We start from the raw sequence: 16,255 nt of genomic DNA on the forward strand, positions 1-16,255 counted from the left end.
CCCCAGGGCCGATTGAGGGATCTTCAACGCGCATTGGCACCCTAAAAACAATCCTACTCACTGCTGGACCCACTGGGTGGAGACGGCCTCGGCCAACTGCATGAGGGCCCTGAGGGAACTGTATCTGTGACTGGGGCGAACACACGTGGTCATCTACCCTCGTACCTGTGAGCCCCGCGTGTGTGCATCGGCCGCCCGGGGACCCTTGTGGGGCCCCCACCGGATCCGAAGTGCTTGCTTGGTGAGGGGGACCAGGGTAGCTGCTTCCTCCTCCTTGACCCATACTCCCCCGCGGCCTGACCTCCTAGCTGCAACACATAACTTCGTGGGGCCCGCCCGGTGAGGTGAGCTTCTCGTCCCCTGCCCACTGCACGGCCAACAGTCACACATCGGGATGGGCAAGGGCAGGCCGGGTGGGGCCGGCCCCAAGCAGGGCACCATGACCAGTTTACCACGGCCACCGGGGGGGGGCAGGGTGGAGATGGGGGCAGCCCGGCTCCAGATAATGCTGCCCTCCTGGCGGCGATCAACAATGCCCGAGACATGTTGGATGCAAAAATTGGCGTGGTGGGGTCTGAGGTATCCTTTCTCCGCCAGGATCTCCGTAAGGCAGTAGACCGGATCACCGAGGCGGAAACGAGGGTCTCGACAGTGGAAGATTCCGTAACTACACTTCAAAAGAAAGTCAACAAGCTGACTGTCGTCACGCAGGAGCTGGCCTCTACAGTGGAGGGCCGCGCCCGGAGGAATAACCTACGCTTTGTGGGCCTGGCCGAGGGCTGCGAAGGAGTATCCATGACAAACTTTATCACAAAGTGTCTCAAAGATATCCTTCCTCCAGATCTGCTTTTCTCTGCCTTCATAGTGGAGCGGGCGCACTAGGCCCTGATGCAGAAGCCCCCTCCAGGTGAGGCCCCAAGGCCTGTTGTCGCCAAAATCATGAACTACGCCGACAGGGATGCTATACTACACTTCGCCAGGACACACAAAGACTCCTTCATGTATGAATCTAACTCCATCTTGGTCTTTCCAGACTACACAGGTCTGGTCCAGCAGCAGCGCCAATCCTTCAAGGCCGCAAAGCGCAGACTTAGAGAATTGAACATACAATATACGCTGTTATATCCGGTCTGGATGCGGGTAATCTATGACTCCAAGTCATTTTTCTTTGATACACCGGAAGCGGTCTTTGCTTGGACCGATGAGCGCCCACAGCTCCGAGTGAACTCTCCGTCTGCCTTGGAATCAGACTCCTTCCGTAGTTCCAGATCTCAGCGGCCACATCGCAATAAGTCCCAGAAGCGACGAGGCCAGGGGTCCGATAGAGTTTCGCCGAGCCCTGAGAAAGGTCCTGATGGCTCTGGACTACTCCACTTGCTTAATAATGTTGCATTGATACAGGGCATATGGAATTCTGTGTTAGTGATGTCGTTCTCTGAGTGGGCGTGGGACCCGCTTTCCGGGCTCCTAGGCCCAGATCGCTTTGCACTCTCTGTTTCTTTAGGTTGTGAGGGTGGTATGAGAACCTTTGGTGTGGTACCCGGGGGCCTCCCGTTGGGGGTCCCCTGTCATCTACACTGCGACAGATGCTCCTTGTTTTTGGTAGTGTCGGGTGGGGGGTGGGGAGGTCCGTGTTTCGGACGTGTTGGAATTTTTTGTTTATGTATGGTTAACACATGCAGATGGTGCATGCAGATACATCTTGTTTCCTATGCAGATCCCCTAGGTGTGAACAATTCTTCCTGGAGCCCAATGGCGTCGGGTTAGGTACTTCCCCTAGGAGACTTAACAGTGCTCTCCTGGAATGTTTGGGGATTATTGAACAAGGTGAAACGGGGGGCTATCTTGCGGCAGGCAACGAGGTATGGGGCTGACCTCCTACTCCTGCATGAAACCCATCTACTGGGCACGAAGGCCCCTTGCCTCGCCCATTTTGGATTTTCTTACATCTATCACGCGGGGTTCACGAGAGGCTCCAGGGGGGTGGCAGTTCTTATACACCGTAGAGTCCAGTTCCAACATATAGCACATAGAGCGGATCCAGGGGGCCGTTTCCTTTTTGTCACAGGAAAGATACATGGTGAACAGATCACCGTCAGGAGCATTTATGTCCCTCCACCTTTGGGTGCCAATTTTATCGACAGCTTATTGGGGGTCTGTGGATCCCTCCCGGCTGGTTTGACACTGATGGGGGGTGACTGAAATGATACCATGGGGCCTTCAAATAGACAACGTACCTTAGACACCCCTGTTCTCCTTGGCGTCTACATTAAATTGGGTATACGTATGGCGCAAATTTCACCCTACCAAACATGATAACAAATATCTGTCTGCGGTCCATGGGTCGCAGTCCTGGTTGGATTATTTTTTTGTTCCCCGGGTTTTTCTCCAGAGATTCTCTCAGGTGCAACACGACCTCGTGGTTTGTCCGACCATTCCCCACTCCTGCTGTGCCTTCACACGTTTGCGTATGTCTCCATGGCACCTCCGCAGCCCGGCCTATCAGGACATGCTTGATGCAACAATCACTACATACTTGGCTGACAATGGCCCTTCCGCCCCCTCGACCCTCTGGGAGGCCCTCAAGCTGACCGTCCGGGGCTCCGACATTAGCTGCCACACACAGGAGAAACGTAAGCGCCGCGAACACCTAGACACTCTGAAAGCACGCCAGGCGAGCCTGTCTGCCCAACTCAGTGCCACTGCTTGTCCCATTATTTGCCGTAATCTGCTCCTAGCACAACAAGAACTGCGCCTATATCTCCTGGGTGAAGCCAAAGAGCTCTGGGAGGCATCAAAACATCGGATATATCAGTGGGGGATAAATCTAGTAAAATGCTACACAGACTGTGCCAAGCTGACGGCGCCCCAGCCATCACACATGCAATCCAGGGTCCAGATGGGTCCCTGTACACGTCGCCGATAGAGGTAGCGGACGAATTTGCACGTCACTTTGAATCTCTCTATGCCCGCAAGGAGCAGATCTCCTCCAAACTCCTAGCGGAGTTTCTCACAGACATTCCGCCTCGCCGGCTCCCGGATTCAGTGCGGGAGACCCTGGAGGCTCCCATTACATTGGAGGAGCTCTCTGGCACGCTCAGTGCAATCCAGCCGGGTCGCGCCCCGGGTCCCAACGGGTTCCCCATAGAATTTCTTCGGTCCCACATGACTCTGTTGAGGCCGCACTTATTGGCGACCATAGCGGACGCAACAGACTTGGGAAGTCTGCCCCAGGACTAGCGACATGCAGAAATAGTGCTCTTTCTTAAACCTGAGGAGCCATCCTCCTATCGCCCCATCTCTCTAATTAATTTCGAACCCAAGTTGCTGGGGAAAGTCCCGGCCGATCGCCTGCGGGGGTGCATCACCGATTTGATTCACCCCGATCAGTCAGGCTTTATGCAGCTGAGGGCTACGAGACACAATATCAGACACGTGCACAACGCCATCTCAGCGGCCCCTACTCTGGGTCACCCTGCTGCTCTGTTATTAGCCAATATTGACAAGGCGTTTGACTCCCTAAGCTGGGTCTATCTTTTCCAGCTGCTTGAAGCAGTCAATTTCGGGCCCTGCTTTGTGGCATACGTCCGTCTGTTATATACGAACCTGACAGCTTCGGTCCGCATTGCTGGACACCGCTCTTGCCCTTTCCAGATCCAAAGGGGTACCCGCCAGGGCTGCCTGCTTTCTCCATTGTTGTTCGCCCTGGCGGTTGAGCCCCTAGCCGCCTGGGTGAGAAGCGACCCGGTGCTCCGGGGTTCGATTGGTCCTACTCACGGTCAGACCGTGTAGCGCTATATGCGGATGACGTCCTTATTTTCATGATGGACCCATGGTATTCCGGACCCCTCATTCTAGAAATCCTTCGGGTATTTGGTAGCAGCACCGGGCTACACACTAATCCCGCCAAATTCATCCTCTTCCCAGTGTGCGGACATCAGGGCCGTGAAACATGGGCAACGCAGTTATCCTGGGCCACTGACGGGTTCAAGTATCTTGGGATCTACATAATCTTGGGATCTACACATGTCCCAAACTCTCTTGGGCACACCATATCACCCCCTTAATGGTTGGCCTCAATAACGAGACGCGGTATCTCTCCCGTTGTCCCTTTATGGGCGATCGGCCATTTTCAAGATGGTGTCCCTGCCTCGAATTTTGTATCGCCTCCAAAACTTCCCATATCCTATCCCCCGTGCTTGGTTTGCGCAAGTGAATGCCATACAAAATAATTTTCTGTGTGGGGGTGGGGCAGTCCGAGTGGCGCTCCGCACTTGTTTCCAGTCCTCGTACTGTGATGGGATTGCGGCGGCTGACATTTATTCTTATTATGTCGCATCCCACATCCTTGCAATCAATGAACTATGGTACAATTCTCCCACAGACCCAGCGTATGCTATAGAACATGCCGCCATGGAACATGTCCCCCTACTCCACTTTATATAGCTACACGAGGCTAGATCATCTACTGCCGGCTGGCAGACAAGCTATACAGTTGTGGCGGGTTAGGACCAGGCAGATGGGATGGAAGGGGAGGCTAACCTGACAAACCCCACTGTGGCAGGGCACATATCTCAAGACTGCGACCACACTGAGAGGGTTTCGGGGGTGGGACCTGGTAGGGATCTCGACCCTAGGGGATGTCAGGAGAGGTGCCACATTAAAATCATTGCAACACTACAAACGGAGTTCAGCCTTCATAGGTCGCAATTTTACAAATATTTACAGTTCCGACAGCCCTCTCCCCCCAGATCCATAATGTGGAAGCCCTCCCCGAGTTCTAGCCCTTGGAGGGCCATCTATTATTGGGAGACCTAGGACTGCACAAAGTCATGCAAATTTACCAAACACTGACAACGCATACCCCACCACTCTGGACGAGACCCGACTGGCCTGGCAGGCTGATATCCCTGAATTGACAGATGACGACTGGGCTGAGGCAATTGCCAGCCATAGGGGCGCGGCTGTCTCCACGCGCTACAGACTCATCCAATTTAAATATCTTCACCGGGTTTACTACACTAGGGTACGTCTGGGTCATTCAGTCCCCGGTGTGCCTGCGGTGTGTCAGTGAGGAGGGGTCCTTCTTCCATACTGTGTGGACCTGCACTGCCTTGCAACCCTTTTGGAACAGGATTCGTTCGCGCCTCAATGAGGTATTGGGGTGGGTGCTTCCACTGGACCCACGGCTGTTTCTATTACATTCCACAGATGACATTGGGGGAACCGCTATAAACAACATCTATTGGTCCTAGCCCTCACCCTTGCCAAAAGAGACAAAAGAGGGTTGGAAGGCGTCATCTCCCCCGACTATAGGTAAATGGAAGGCAGCTCAAGACCAGTGTATGGGGGCGGCGATCGCTGTTTTTGAAGCCCGGGGCTGCCCCCGGAAACACCGTAAGATATGGACATGTTGGGCAGCATATCGGGGAATAGACTTGCCCCCCTGCCCGATGACGACTCATAAAGGCTAACCCTCGACCCCCGCTATACCATACTCCCGACCATATTGCTTGATTCTATTATTCTCTTATTGGGATGACTCTAGGGAACCTGCTACATCATGTACTACATCTGGTGATTTGACCACAGTCTGCATAATGTTTTTAATGTTTGTTTACCTGCATGTTTGGGTGGTGCTGTCTATTTCAGAGGTAATAGATATTGCTGCAAATGTTGTCCAATTATTCGTTTATGCCACTGTGGGGCTTTGGCTCGATATATTGAAAAACGACCAAATAAAATGTGTTGTTAAAAAAAAAAATACAAGATTATTATTTCCATGGCGTTCTGGAAAATGGTAAATTAAATTCATTAGATGAAATAGGCACCCTCAATTGGTATTCTATGATTTTGTCTTTATATGCAATCATATAAAACCATGCATTTGAGGCTATGCCTTTCTACACCTTCGGTATCAGTTATTTATAAACAATCTTCATAAAGTTTAAAGGGCAGATTCCCTTTTTTCACTATTATACGCACATTTTAAATAAATCTTTTAAAAGTGTATAAGCTCATTACCAGCATTGGAAACAAAAATAGTTGGCTTCTTTGTTGCAGAATTATAAATGTTTTTTAGCTTATTGAAATCCGTTCCAACTTAAATAATATATGCCAGGGGTCAGCAAAGAATTGCAACTTTCAAACAATATGTAAATATGTATGTAATATCATTTATTTGTATTAATTTTTTTATTTTCCATATTAAACATTCATATTTCTAACAAAAAGAATTTGACCTTTGCAAATTATTTTGAACAGAAACATTTCACATGCTCTACTGAAGTTTCTGATGGGTCTTACTGCCACTGATAAATTATCCTTTGCTTAGGTAAGTAGCTTCTACTTCTCTAATAAAATCGTTTTTTCTACTTCCTTTTGATAGGTCATGAATTCTGCTTCCTCGACATCTTTATTATACAGCTGTTCTAAATACAGCCAAGAAACACATCTTTTAAAATGTAATAAAATGTGGTTTGGTACTAACACCTGCAAGTTCTCTCTTATGTCAATGTAATTCACTGCCACACATTTGCGTATTTTTCTATGCTCAATTTTCAATGATGCAAAGGTGCCACTGCCTCCACACAAACATTAGTCTTCATTACAATGGCATCATCTACATTATCACTGGCCTCCACCAGAGCCATTTTCAGAAGTCATGGTATGAATTATTCAATTTCTCAAAGGATCTGAAAGATGTCTCTGGACTATCTCATAACAGTCTTTAATTTGAGTTTGAAATGAGAAAAAGCTGCTAAAAATATATTTTTGGGCCCTGTTATTCACAATTATATAGATAGTTTGGTAGATCAGCTCAGATTCTTAATCTTGGGACACAAGATTAGAACATTGCTCTCTCCAAATGTTACAGTTCCACATTATTGGAGCATACACAGAAACTGAGATATAATATCAGGCACCAATTCGTTCTTTAAAAATGTGTAAGAGCTGCTCATAACAAGACTTGCTAAACAATTGTAAAAATAATAAAAAACAAACAAGCTCCTCTACTCTTGCCGACAAAGAAAATTCTCATATTTTGGGTGTAATACTCTCATGCAGAATTACTGTTCCCCATTTCATTGGTAATTTCAGAATGCAGAGATTTCATCACAATTACTGGTCCATATGTATTCCGTCCCTGAATATGAGGATATGATAACTCACAGCACATGTGAACTGTACATTTTATCATATTGTTCTCATAGCGCTCAGGTAGAATCAGGTGAGTGTCAGTACTTTAACCTTGCAATCTGGATCTACAAGGAGTTGTGTCCTTCCACACTTCTCCACAATCACTGCTAACCTCATACTAATATTATTGTGGTGAGAAGTAGACCCAGGGAAAAGGGAACTAAATAAGAGAAACAAACAGAGACACTGGATATTGTCACTCTGCCTGTAGGGTAGCTCTGCTTAGGAGAACCTATATCAGCATTTATATCGATGGGCATGTGGAAACCTTTTTGTAATGTTATTGTTCTGACTTTCACATCTAATCCCTAATGTTGTGTATAATATATCTTTTGACAGCATCTGTATTTTCTATGGTCTGGTGAATATTTTCTTTTAACCAAAAACACAATGTACACTGTGTAACAAATACCATATGTATTTTAAGCCATCATGTTATTTCTATTATACATAACTGCCTTCAGTATTGTATGAATATGTTCCAAAGTTTAATTACTTTCAATGTGACAGGTTCATAATCTGTAACATAAGTCATGCACATTAGTATTATATCATTTCCCCAACACCAAACAATCACCTTCCCATGTAAGTTAATTCCTTAATAATGTATGTGTTCCTTTAGTAAGTTTATCATAGTCTGTGATCAGATGATGGCCATTTTCCCTGCTCTGGCAAAAACAAGTGCAAAGGAAGAGTTTGTAATCCTCAATGATGACTCCTAAAAATAGTGTTTAAATATAAGTGTGAATACTTAAATATGAATGTGTTGTAGAATACTTCTCTACATCCAGCGTAATCTTTCATCAGCTTCAGACGAAAGCCTGCAAATTTGCCAAAACCCTAAGGACAAAGTCCCTGCAGAAGAAAGCATTTCTTAAAAGAATGCTCCCAACTACGACAAACATATACTCAAGATACCCGCCACCACTGCAAGTCTTGTGAACGTTCTGTGGCTTCGTGGGACATGCAATCATCTTTCTATTTACTTGTCTGTCTCATGCAGTGCATTCATCAGAGTCTGAAAACCTCTTTTTAGGCTGCAGCCAGCCTCTGTACAGACAGCAGGCATCTGCTGCTGCTGTAAACACATACATTCAGGAAGCACAGAGTGCCATGCCTCATGGAGGACCAGCGCCAAGAGGTAAGCCTTGGAGGCAGCGATGACAGCCATTTCTGTTTAAACTAAAACATAGAAGGTAAAACAGAAGTCTCTCCCTTCCAAGAAGAATTGCCCCTCCCTGCATATTAGAACAGTGGACAGGAATGAATTTGAATATACTATTCCTGTCATACAACACAGGATCTCCACAGCCAGTTCCAGGAAATGATGAGCTCTGGTTATCATATAGCCACACATGAACCAAGCATCAAGTCTGTTTATCCTTTCAAGCGAAGGATTCCATACCAGTTTTTCTTACTGCAATGCCAACTAGTTCAGAGCAGTTTTGTACATACAGATACAGAATGATTCAGCCCAGACTGCTATTTGTTGGGAAAAATTGTGACTGATTTACATATAGTTTACAGCACAGCTAGTCTAGAAATGATAGAATACGACTTTGAGGAGACAAGGGTAACAGCCCTAGCCTGAAGTATTATTTGTAGTTTTCCCTATCCTTACTGGTATTTGAGGAGACAAGGGTAACAGCCCTAGCCTGAAGTATTATTTGAAGTTTTCCCTATCCTTACTGGTGTTTGAGAAGGCAAAGGTTACAGCCCTAGCCTGAAGTATTATTTGAAGTTTTCCCTATCCTTACTGGTGTTTAAGGAGGCAAAGGTTACAGCCCTAGCCTGAAGCATTATTTGAAGTTTTCTCTATCCTTATAGGTGTTTGAGAAGGCAAAGGTTACAGCCCTAGCTTGAAATATTATTTGAAAATGTCCCTATCTTTACTGGTGTTATCTGTTCATTTAACTGTAATCACTGTAACCTACAGACAGTGGACTCCACGGACAACCCACTGGTTGACCAAGAATGTGCCATTTATAAAAATGTGCATTACTAGGTACCTGGCTCCAGCAGCAGGGGTGGGGCAGGGCGGGTCAGGGAGGGGGGGGGACGAGGGGCGTATGTCGACTGATGACAAAATAGGATTTATTTGTTTAATTAATTTCCCCTATTCCGTCGTCTGTCAAAATCTCTCCCCCGCCCCACCACGCTTACCTGCACTGGCCGCTGCTGCCTGGCTCTCATTTACCCCCATCTATTTCTTATAGTGACGAGTAAAGAGGTGCACTGGAGAATACTGAGGAATAATTCAGACTGGAAGAAACACCAAGGTTGCTGATTGTTTTCCCGTCTCCTCACAACCATAGAAATGCTTTAGGGTTATTCAAAAGAGGTGCTTTATTTAGATACTAACTATCAGGGCAAATGTCGGGGGTAGACGCTGGTAGACAGCGTCCACCAACCATTTTCACAGGGTGGCTGCCTTCCACCCTGCCAACAATTTGGGCCCCACTAAAATGTTTTGAATTCAGCCCTGTGTAGGTTTCAGAAACCCGGAGACTTTCGGAATCGCCTGCACATTGTCTGCTTTCCTTCCGAGCAGCAGAGTGCGGGTGGGGCAGGGGGGCTTTCTTACTTTAAATTCCAGGTGGCCCATGACAAAGACCAAATATAAAGGACCATCAGGCCTCCTTATGTTGGAGTATCCTGCCTGGAAGAAATTTGGAGACTAACACCTGAATGCAATAGAGGGGAAACAAAGGTACACAGTTTATCACTTCATAGGTACTTAAGAGACACATGGTTTTGTCTTTGTTCAGTCCCTATATATAAGAGATATGCATGCACTGTAATGATGTCAAATGTGTTGGTCTGTCCGAGTATTTACACAAATAACAATTTAAATACCACTATTTTGTTTTATTTCTTTTATAGGGCTACTCATCCCAATGCAGGGTGTCAGAGCGCTTTACATCACATGTAAACATTATACATTGACAATAAATAATATGTGTGCAAATCAATGTACTTGATGTGTTACATGAGACATGGAGTGTTACAAGGTGTAGGAGTCACATGCCCTTCACATCACACCATGCTATATTAGAAGGATTACAATTTGTGTTAAAAGCAGTAACCCACTTACTTAGCTTTAAATCTTTCATCTGAATGTTATATGATTACTTTGATTCAAAACTGGGGCAAGGCAAAAAAAACACAGCTCTCTCCAGCAAATGCATTAAGCTCCAGAGTTATCTTACCATTATTATTATTCCCTGAGATTCACTGGGCACGCAAAGATCTCTGCAGCAGGGGCCTTAACCCCATAAGATACTTTAAAATTCAGACTTTGCAACCAATCAAGCAGAACAGATTTAATGCCATATTTCTCTGAGCTGCCAATATCTTTGTGGCAGAGTTTAAAAAACATAAGGGAGTCATTTATGAAAAAATCATGCAATGCAGCAAGTCACCTTGCTGCGCTGCATTGCGTGATGGGGAAAGGGCAGCAGTACACCATATTTAAGACTTTCCTCTGTGCTGGTGTTGTTTTGCCAGCCTAGTGCCAAACGCAGGCACTTTGCACAATGGTGCAAGGGTGCATGTGTTGCATGCAGGATTGCTTTTGTGCAGGAAGGGGCACATTCCTGCATAAAAGCAAACCTGAGAGGCATATTCCTCTTTCTATGTCTGCTACAGAATGCAGCACACAGAAAGAGGAAGTAATGGGGAGAAATAAAGATACTTCTTCCTGTTACGCCTATCCTGGGAAGAAGCATTTTTTGGTGCATTTCCAGATCCACCAGTTCTGTTAAATCTGGGAACCGTGGGAGTTGCGTGAGAATACCCACTTAATCCTGGGTTACGTGACAACGTGGCAACACTACAATTAGCTCTGCGTTACTTCTCTACAGATTTATGGAGCCACTGAGGGCCACACAAAGTGCCTTGTGTGGCTTCATAAATTTAACTTAAGGTTAACGTCATGCATGTACCATGTTGCGTGGTGCAAACCCTACACAAATGGCTCATAATTAAGCTCCTAAATGTATACATTGAAGCCTAGATTTTGTGTCTGGGGATGCTTCCATTTTTTGGCACAACCCCGATGCAATATCTCACTTGTTAAATCTTGTAATGCACTCAAATGGACTCTTGTTAGAACTGCAAAAGTTGAGATGCTAAGATCTGATGTCACTTCTTGTGATGTCATTTCCTGTGAGGTTATGGGTTCGGATGCCACTTCCTGTGATGTACTTTCTCTGATGCCATGTGCGATGTCACTCATCGTGGTGTCATGCGCCTTGATGTCACTTGAATATTGCCTAAGTTGGTCAGTCCCCCCACTTCTCTTTTTAGGACTTCTGCCCAACTAACAACGTCACTAAGGACCCCAATAAATAACATTTATTTCAACGAAGACATGCGCGTCTTTGGAAAGCCAGAAGTGAGGTGTATGTCATATACCTACTTAAAGAATTACCTCTGTAATTCGGCCCAAACATGCCTCCTTTGGAAACGTAGAACACATTTCTACACTAAACGAAAATAAGATGCGTGTTCTTTTGGAACGGGTGAGTTGGGAGGCCATTCCAGGAACTCTGCAACCTAAAACCAGTAGTTAGAAAACCAAAGGTTAGAATTTATTTTAAGGAATCATATTTTGGCTTTTCTCCCGAACCACAAATAACAGTCAACTCATCAGGCCTGAAAACTAGACTCATTCTTTTCCCGACATCATCTGATAAACTTTAAAGCCACAAAACAATATTGTGAGCACCGATCAGGAAAAACACAAGCTCAGTAAAAGTAATAGTTAAGCTGACGTGCCCTCTGTATCAAGAACAGAAAGTCTTAGTCACCATAGAGGTTGATTTTTCTTAGGGTAGCAACTGCTTTTGGCTAATTACTGGGAAACCTTTTCTCTACTACAGCAGGATATTGTACCTGCTGAATGAGATTTCCATTTACATTACAAGAAGGTGGTGAGACAAGCTATTGTAATATATTGTCTTTTCGTGCAAATAAATACATTTAAAAAACTATTTAGCCAGATTTACTTTGCACTTTGAGATCTGCAGTTTACCCTTTCTAAAATGTGATTTAGTCCTCCCAAATCCTGGACCAGGGGCTGTATTACAGAACGTACCCCAGGGTTGCAACGGGCATGTGCCCCGGGTTTGCACGTCCCTGGAGCACGTTGATATTACAGAAGGCGCTGCAGACACTTGTGCACCCCCTTCTGTAATACTGAAAGCGCTGGAGCACTTGTTGGCCAGCGCTTTCTCAAGAGGGCATTCCCTCATTTTCATCAGGGTGTGGCCCCATGCAAATGAGGGATTCCCTTTGCCTCTGTGCCCGCGCCGTATTATAGACACGGCAGCAGAGGCAAAGAAGTTGTCAGGCGGCGCACTGACAGTAGGCGCACTGTCACTGCGCCCCCTGAATGCAGCCCTCTGGATGGGAGAAAGGGTTCCTATGGACGCCCCAGAGTTCCCCTTGCAAGGGAGTGCAGACACTCCCTGCACTCGGCTGCAAGGGGAACTCAAATCCCTCATTATAGTGCAGGCAGGTTGTCACCTCCACAGAGAAACAAGGAGGAACTTTTAAACAGCTGCTCCATATTTGTATTGGATGTGCTGCCCTGGGAGAAGCACGAGTTTGCGGTTGCCCTCAGGGCAGTGCATTCTAAATGATAGGGCACACTTTTACTGTTTGCACCCGGCGCACGTGCTTAAAGGTGCACTGTGGTGCAAACAGGAAAAGTGTGCCCTACCTATAATAGAGCCCCTGATGTACTAAGGGGCCTATTGCGATGGCGGGCAGACCGTAACGGAGCACGGGACCGCCCACAGATGCTGCGGCAGTCCTGCCATGCACATTAGTATGTGCCCGCCACACTGGCGGGCGCATCCTGTGCCTTCTCCATTGCGGGTGGATCTGCTGGCTGCAGACCCGCCCGAAATGGAAAAGGACTGTGCACGGCACTGCCATGCACTACATGGCAGGCAGCACGTGATGCCTGCCACATAGTGCATGGCAATGAGGGGGGGTACATGTGCACTCCCACCCCCCCTTTACCCTGGGGGCCCGGAACGGGCCCCCACTGCAAGGACCGTATGCCTTTCCTTGGCGGCAATGCCGCCATGGCAAGGCCATTGACCGGTGTGAAAGAGGCGGATGGTCTTCCTGTCCGCCGCAGACACCCAAGCCATCCTAAGATGGCGGGGGGTCATTCTAGTGAGGATGGCGAGCGGATCGCCCCCGCCATTGCCGGCGGTAGCCACTGCCGGCCCGGCGGGGGCGATCCACCCGCCATCCTAATGGGCCCCTTTGCGTTTGAACGGTTCATTGACACAACATCGATGTCACAAACATAGATGTAAAAAATATCGATGAAAAAATATAAACTACAAAAATATCGACTCCTATACTTAAACAGGCAAGTACAAAAATATTGACTAAAAAATATTGTTTTAAAAAATATAGATGTACAAAATATCCATTTATATATATATATAAAGTAAAATAATATATATTAATTATATTAAATATTACAATTAATTTTAACAAAATAAATTACATTTAATATACATTTTAACAAAATATAACAAATACACTTATTAAAAAACATAAACACACAAATATCATAATTTATACATACATATATATATATATATTTACTTTAAAACAATTATTAAACTATTATTTTGAATTTATTTTAAAACTTTAAAAATATATATAAAAATAATATATATGCATACATCATCAAATTAAAATGTAAGAAACAAAACATTCTATAATAGATTAAAACATTAAAATATTAAACAACGTTTAAATTTAAATCTCCCAATACAGTCAGTGCAAAAGTAGGGAAAGTGTTGGATAGAGGAAAGGTAAAAATTATTATTCCCAATCTAATAACTACAATAGTAGGGAAGTTGTTGGATAGCTGAAGGGTAAACATTACTATTCCAACTCCAGTGTGTGCAACAGTAGGGTAAATGCTGGATAGCAGAGGGATTAAATTTACTATTCCAACTTCAGGCAGTGCAACAGTAGGGAAAGTGATGGATAGTGGAGGGTTACAATTTACTATTCCCACTCCAGTGAGTGCAACAGTAGGGACATTTTTGGATAGCGGAGGGGTACAAATTACTATTCCAACTCCAATGAGCACAACAGTAGAGAAAGTGTTTTATAGTGAAGGGGCAAGATTTACTATTCCCACTCCAGTGATTGCAACAGTAGGGTAAGTGTTGGATAGCGGAGAGATTCAATTTACTATTCTAACTCCAGTGAGTGCAACAGTAGGGAAAGTGTTGAATAGCGTAGGGGTAAAAATTACTATTCCCACTCCAGTGAGTGTAACAGTAGGGAAAGTGTTTGATAGCAGAGGGGTAAAAATTCCTATTCACACTCCACTAAGTGCAACAGTAGGGAAAGTATTGGATAGCGAAGGTATAAAATTACTATTCACGCTCCTGTCAGTTAAAAAGGAAAAAGAAAATAAATATTTAAAAATCTAAAAATAATATTATAAAAATCAATCAATAAATAAATGTATAAATGAGTTGAAAATTAAAATACCAATACATTTAATATATAAAAAGAAAACATATTATGATATTAATTGCATATAACAAATACCTACAAATATTATATAAAATAAAATAAAAAATACATTTATCAAAAATAAATATTTTAAACTGGAAAATATTTACAAACAAAAACATTAATTATTACATAAATGTATTTATTTTATTTCCTACACTATAACACCACACAAATCGCAAAACACTTCTAAATTTTGAAAAAATATATACTTCCATTATTAACATAATTAAATAGCAATTAAAAGATATTATTAAAAAATTTAATTAAATACCCACACTTTAACCCTATAATCCCCACAATACACACTTAAATTAAACTGTAAAATAATAAATTACACAATTAAAACTTATTTTAAAATTTACAAACTATTACTATTAAACAACTAATTATAAAGTAAGTAAAAAGTATTTAATACCCACCCTTTACTCATTTAAAAGTAAAAACAACAAACACAAAAATAAACAATTACCCAAAATAAATATCCAATAATCAACATAAATTAACAACTATCAATTAATGAATGAAGCACAAATTACTTCCCACCCTTTACCCCTATAAACGCCACAAAACACACCAAAAATTATTTACACAATTATCATAATTAATGTTTAGTTAATAAAAAATAACAAATAATTATTAATAAACACATAAAAAAATGACTTGCCACCCTTTACCCCTATAAACACCAAAACATACACCTAAATTTAATTACACATTTACCATAATTGATTACCAAATAAGGGGCCAATTACGATTCCGGCCGCAAAACAAACCAACCGATACGGACCAGGACCGAACACCGACCGACACGGACCAGCGCCGTACGACCTGTGCAGTACGATGCAACGCGTGTGAATTACAACCGACACGTACGGAATACAAGCCGTACGACCGAGCCGTAGGGAAAATAGTGATCCACCCGGAAAACCGACGCGAATATCACCGACCGACACGAACCCGGAATGAAGCCGACCGACCCGTACCCGCGATGTACGATTTGCGCAGTACGATGCAATGCATGCAAAACCGGACCGACTCGCACGGAGAACAAGCCTCACGACCGACACGCACAGACAACCCGGCACACAAGCAATAGAGACCGCCGTGAACGGCGCGTACCAAACACAGAAGACAGGCAGCGTGAACGAGGCGGAGAAGCCCGCACGAGACAACAGCAGTGTCCGTTTCCGTCACATGAGCGTCTCCTTCATGCCTACAAAACACAAAAAAGACAAAAAAAAATTACCAAACAAGCAATGACAAAGCCAATAAATACCACAAAAAAATTATGGGACAGACACACCCACCACTCCAACTATATAAAGGACTACAATCACTACCATCATCCCTTGCAAACAGGAGACACAGCCAGCAGCAAACACCAGTACACAGCAACCACAGACACACTCACAACTCACCCATCACACAACTCACACACCATCAGCACCTCATACAAAAGCACACACACATACACCCAGCAAAACCAACA

This window comes from Triturus cristatus, chromosome 3_2 (genome assembly GCF_964204655.1).
Source record: "Triturus cristatus chromosome 3_2, aTriCri1.1, whole genome shotgun sequence".
NCBI lineage: Eukaryota > Metazoa > Chordata > Amphibia > Caudata > Salamandridae > Triturus > Triturus cristatus.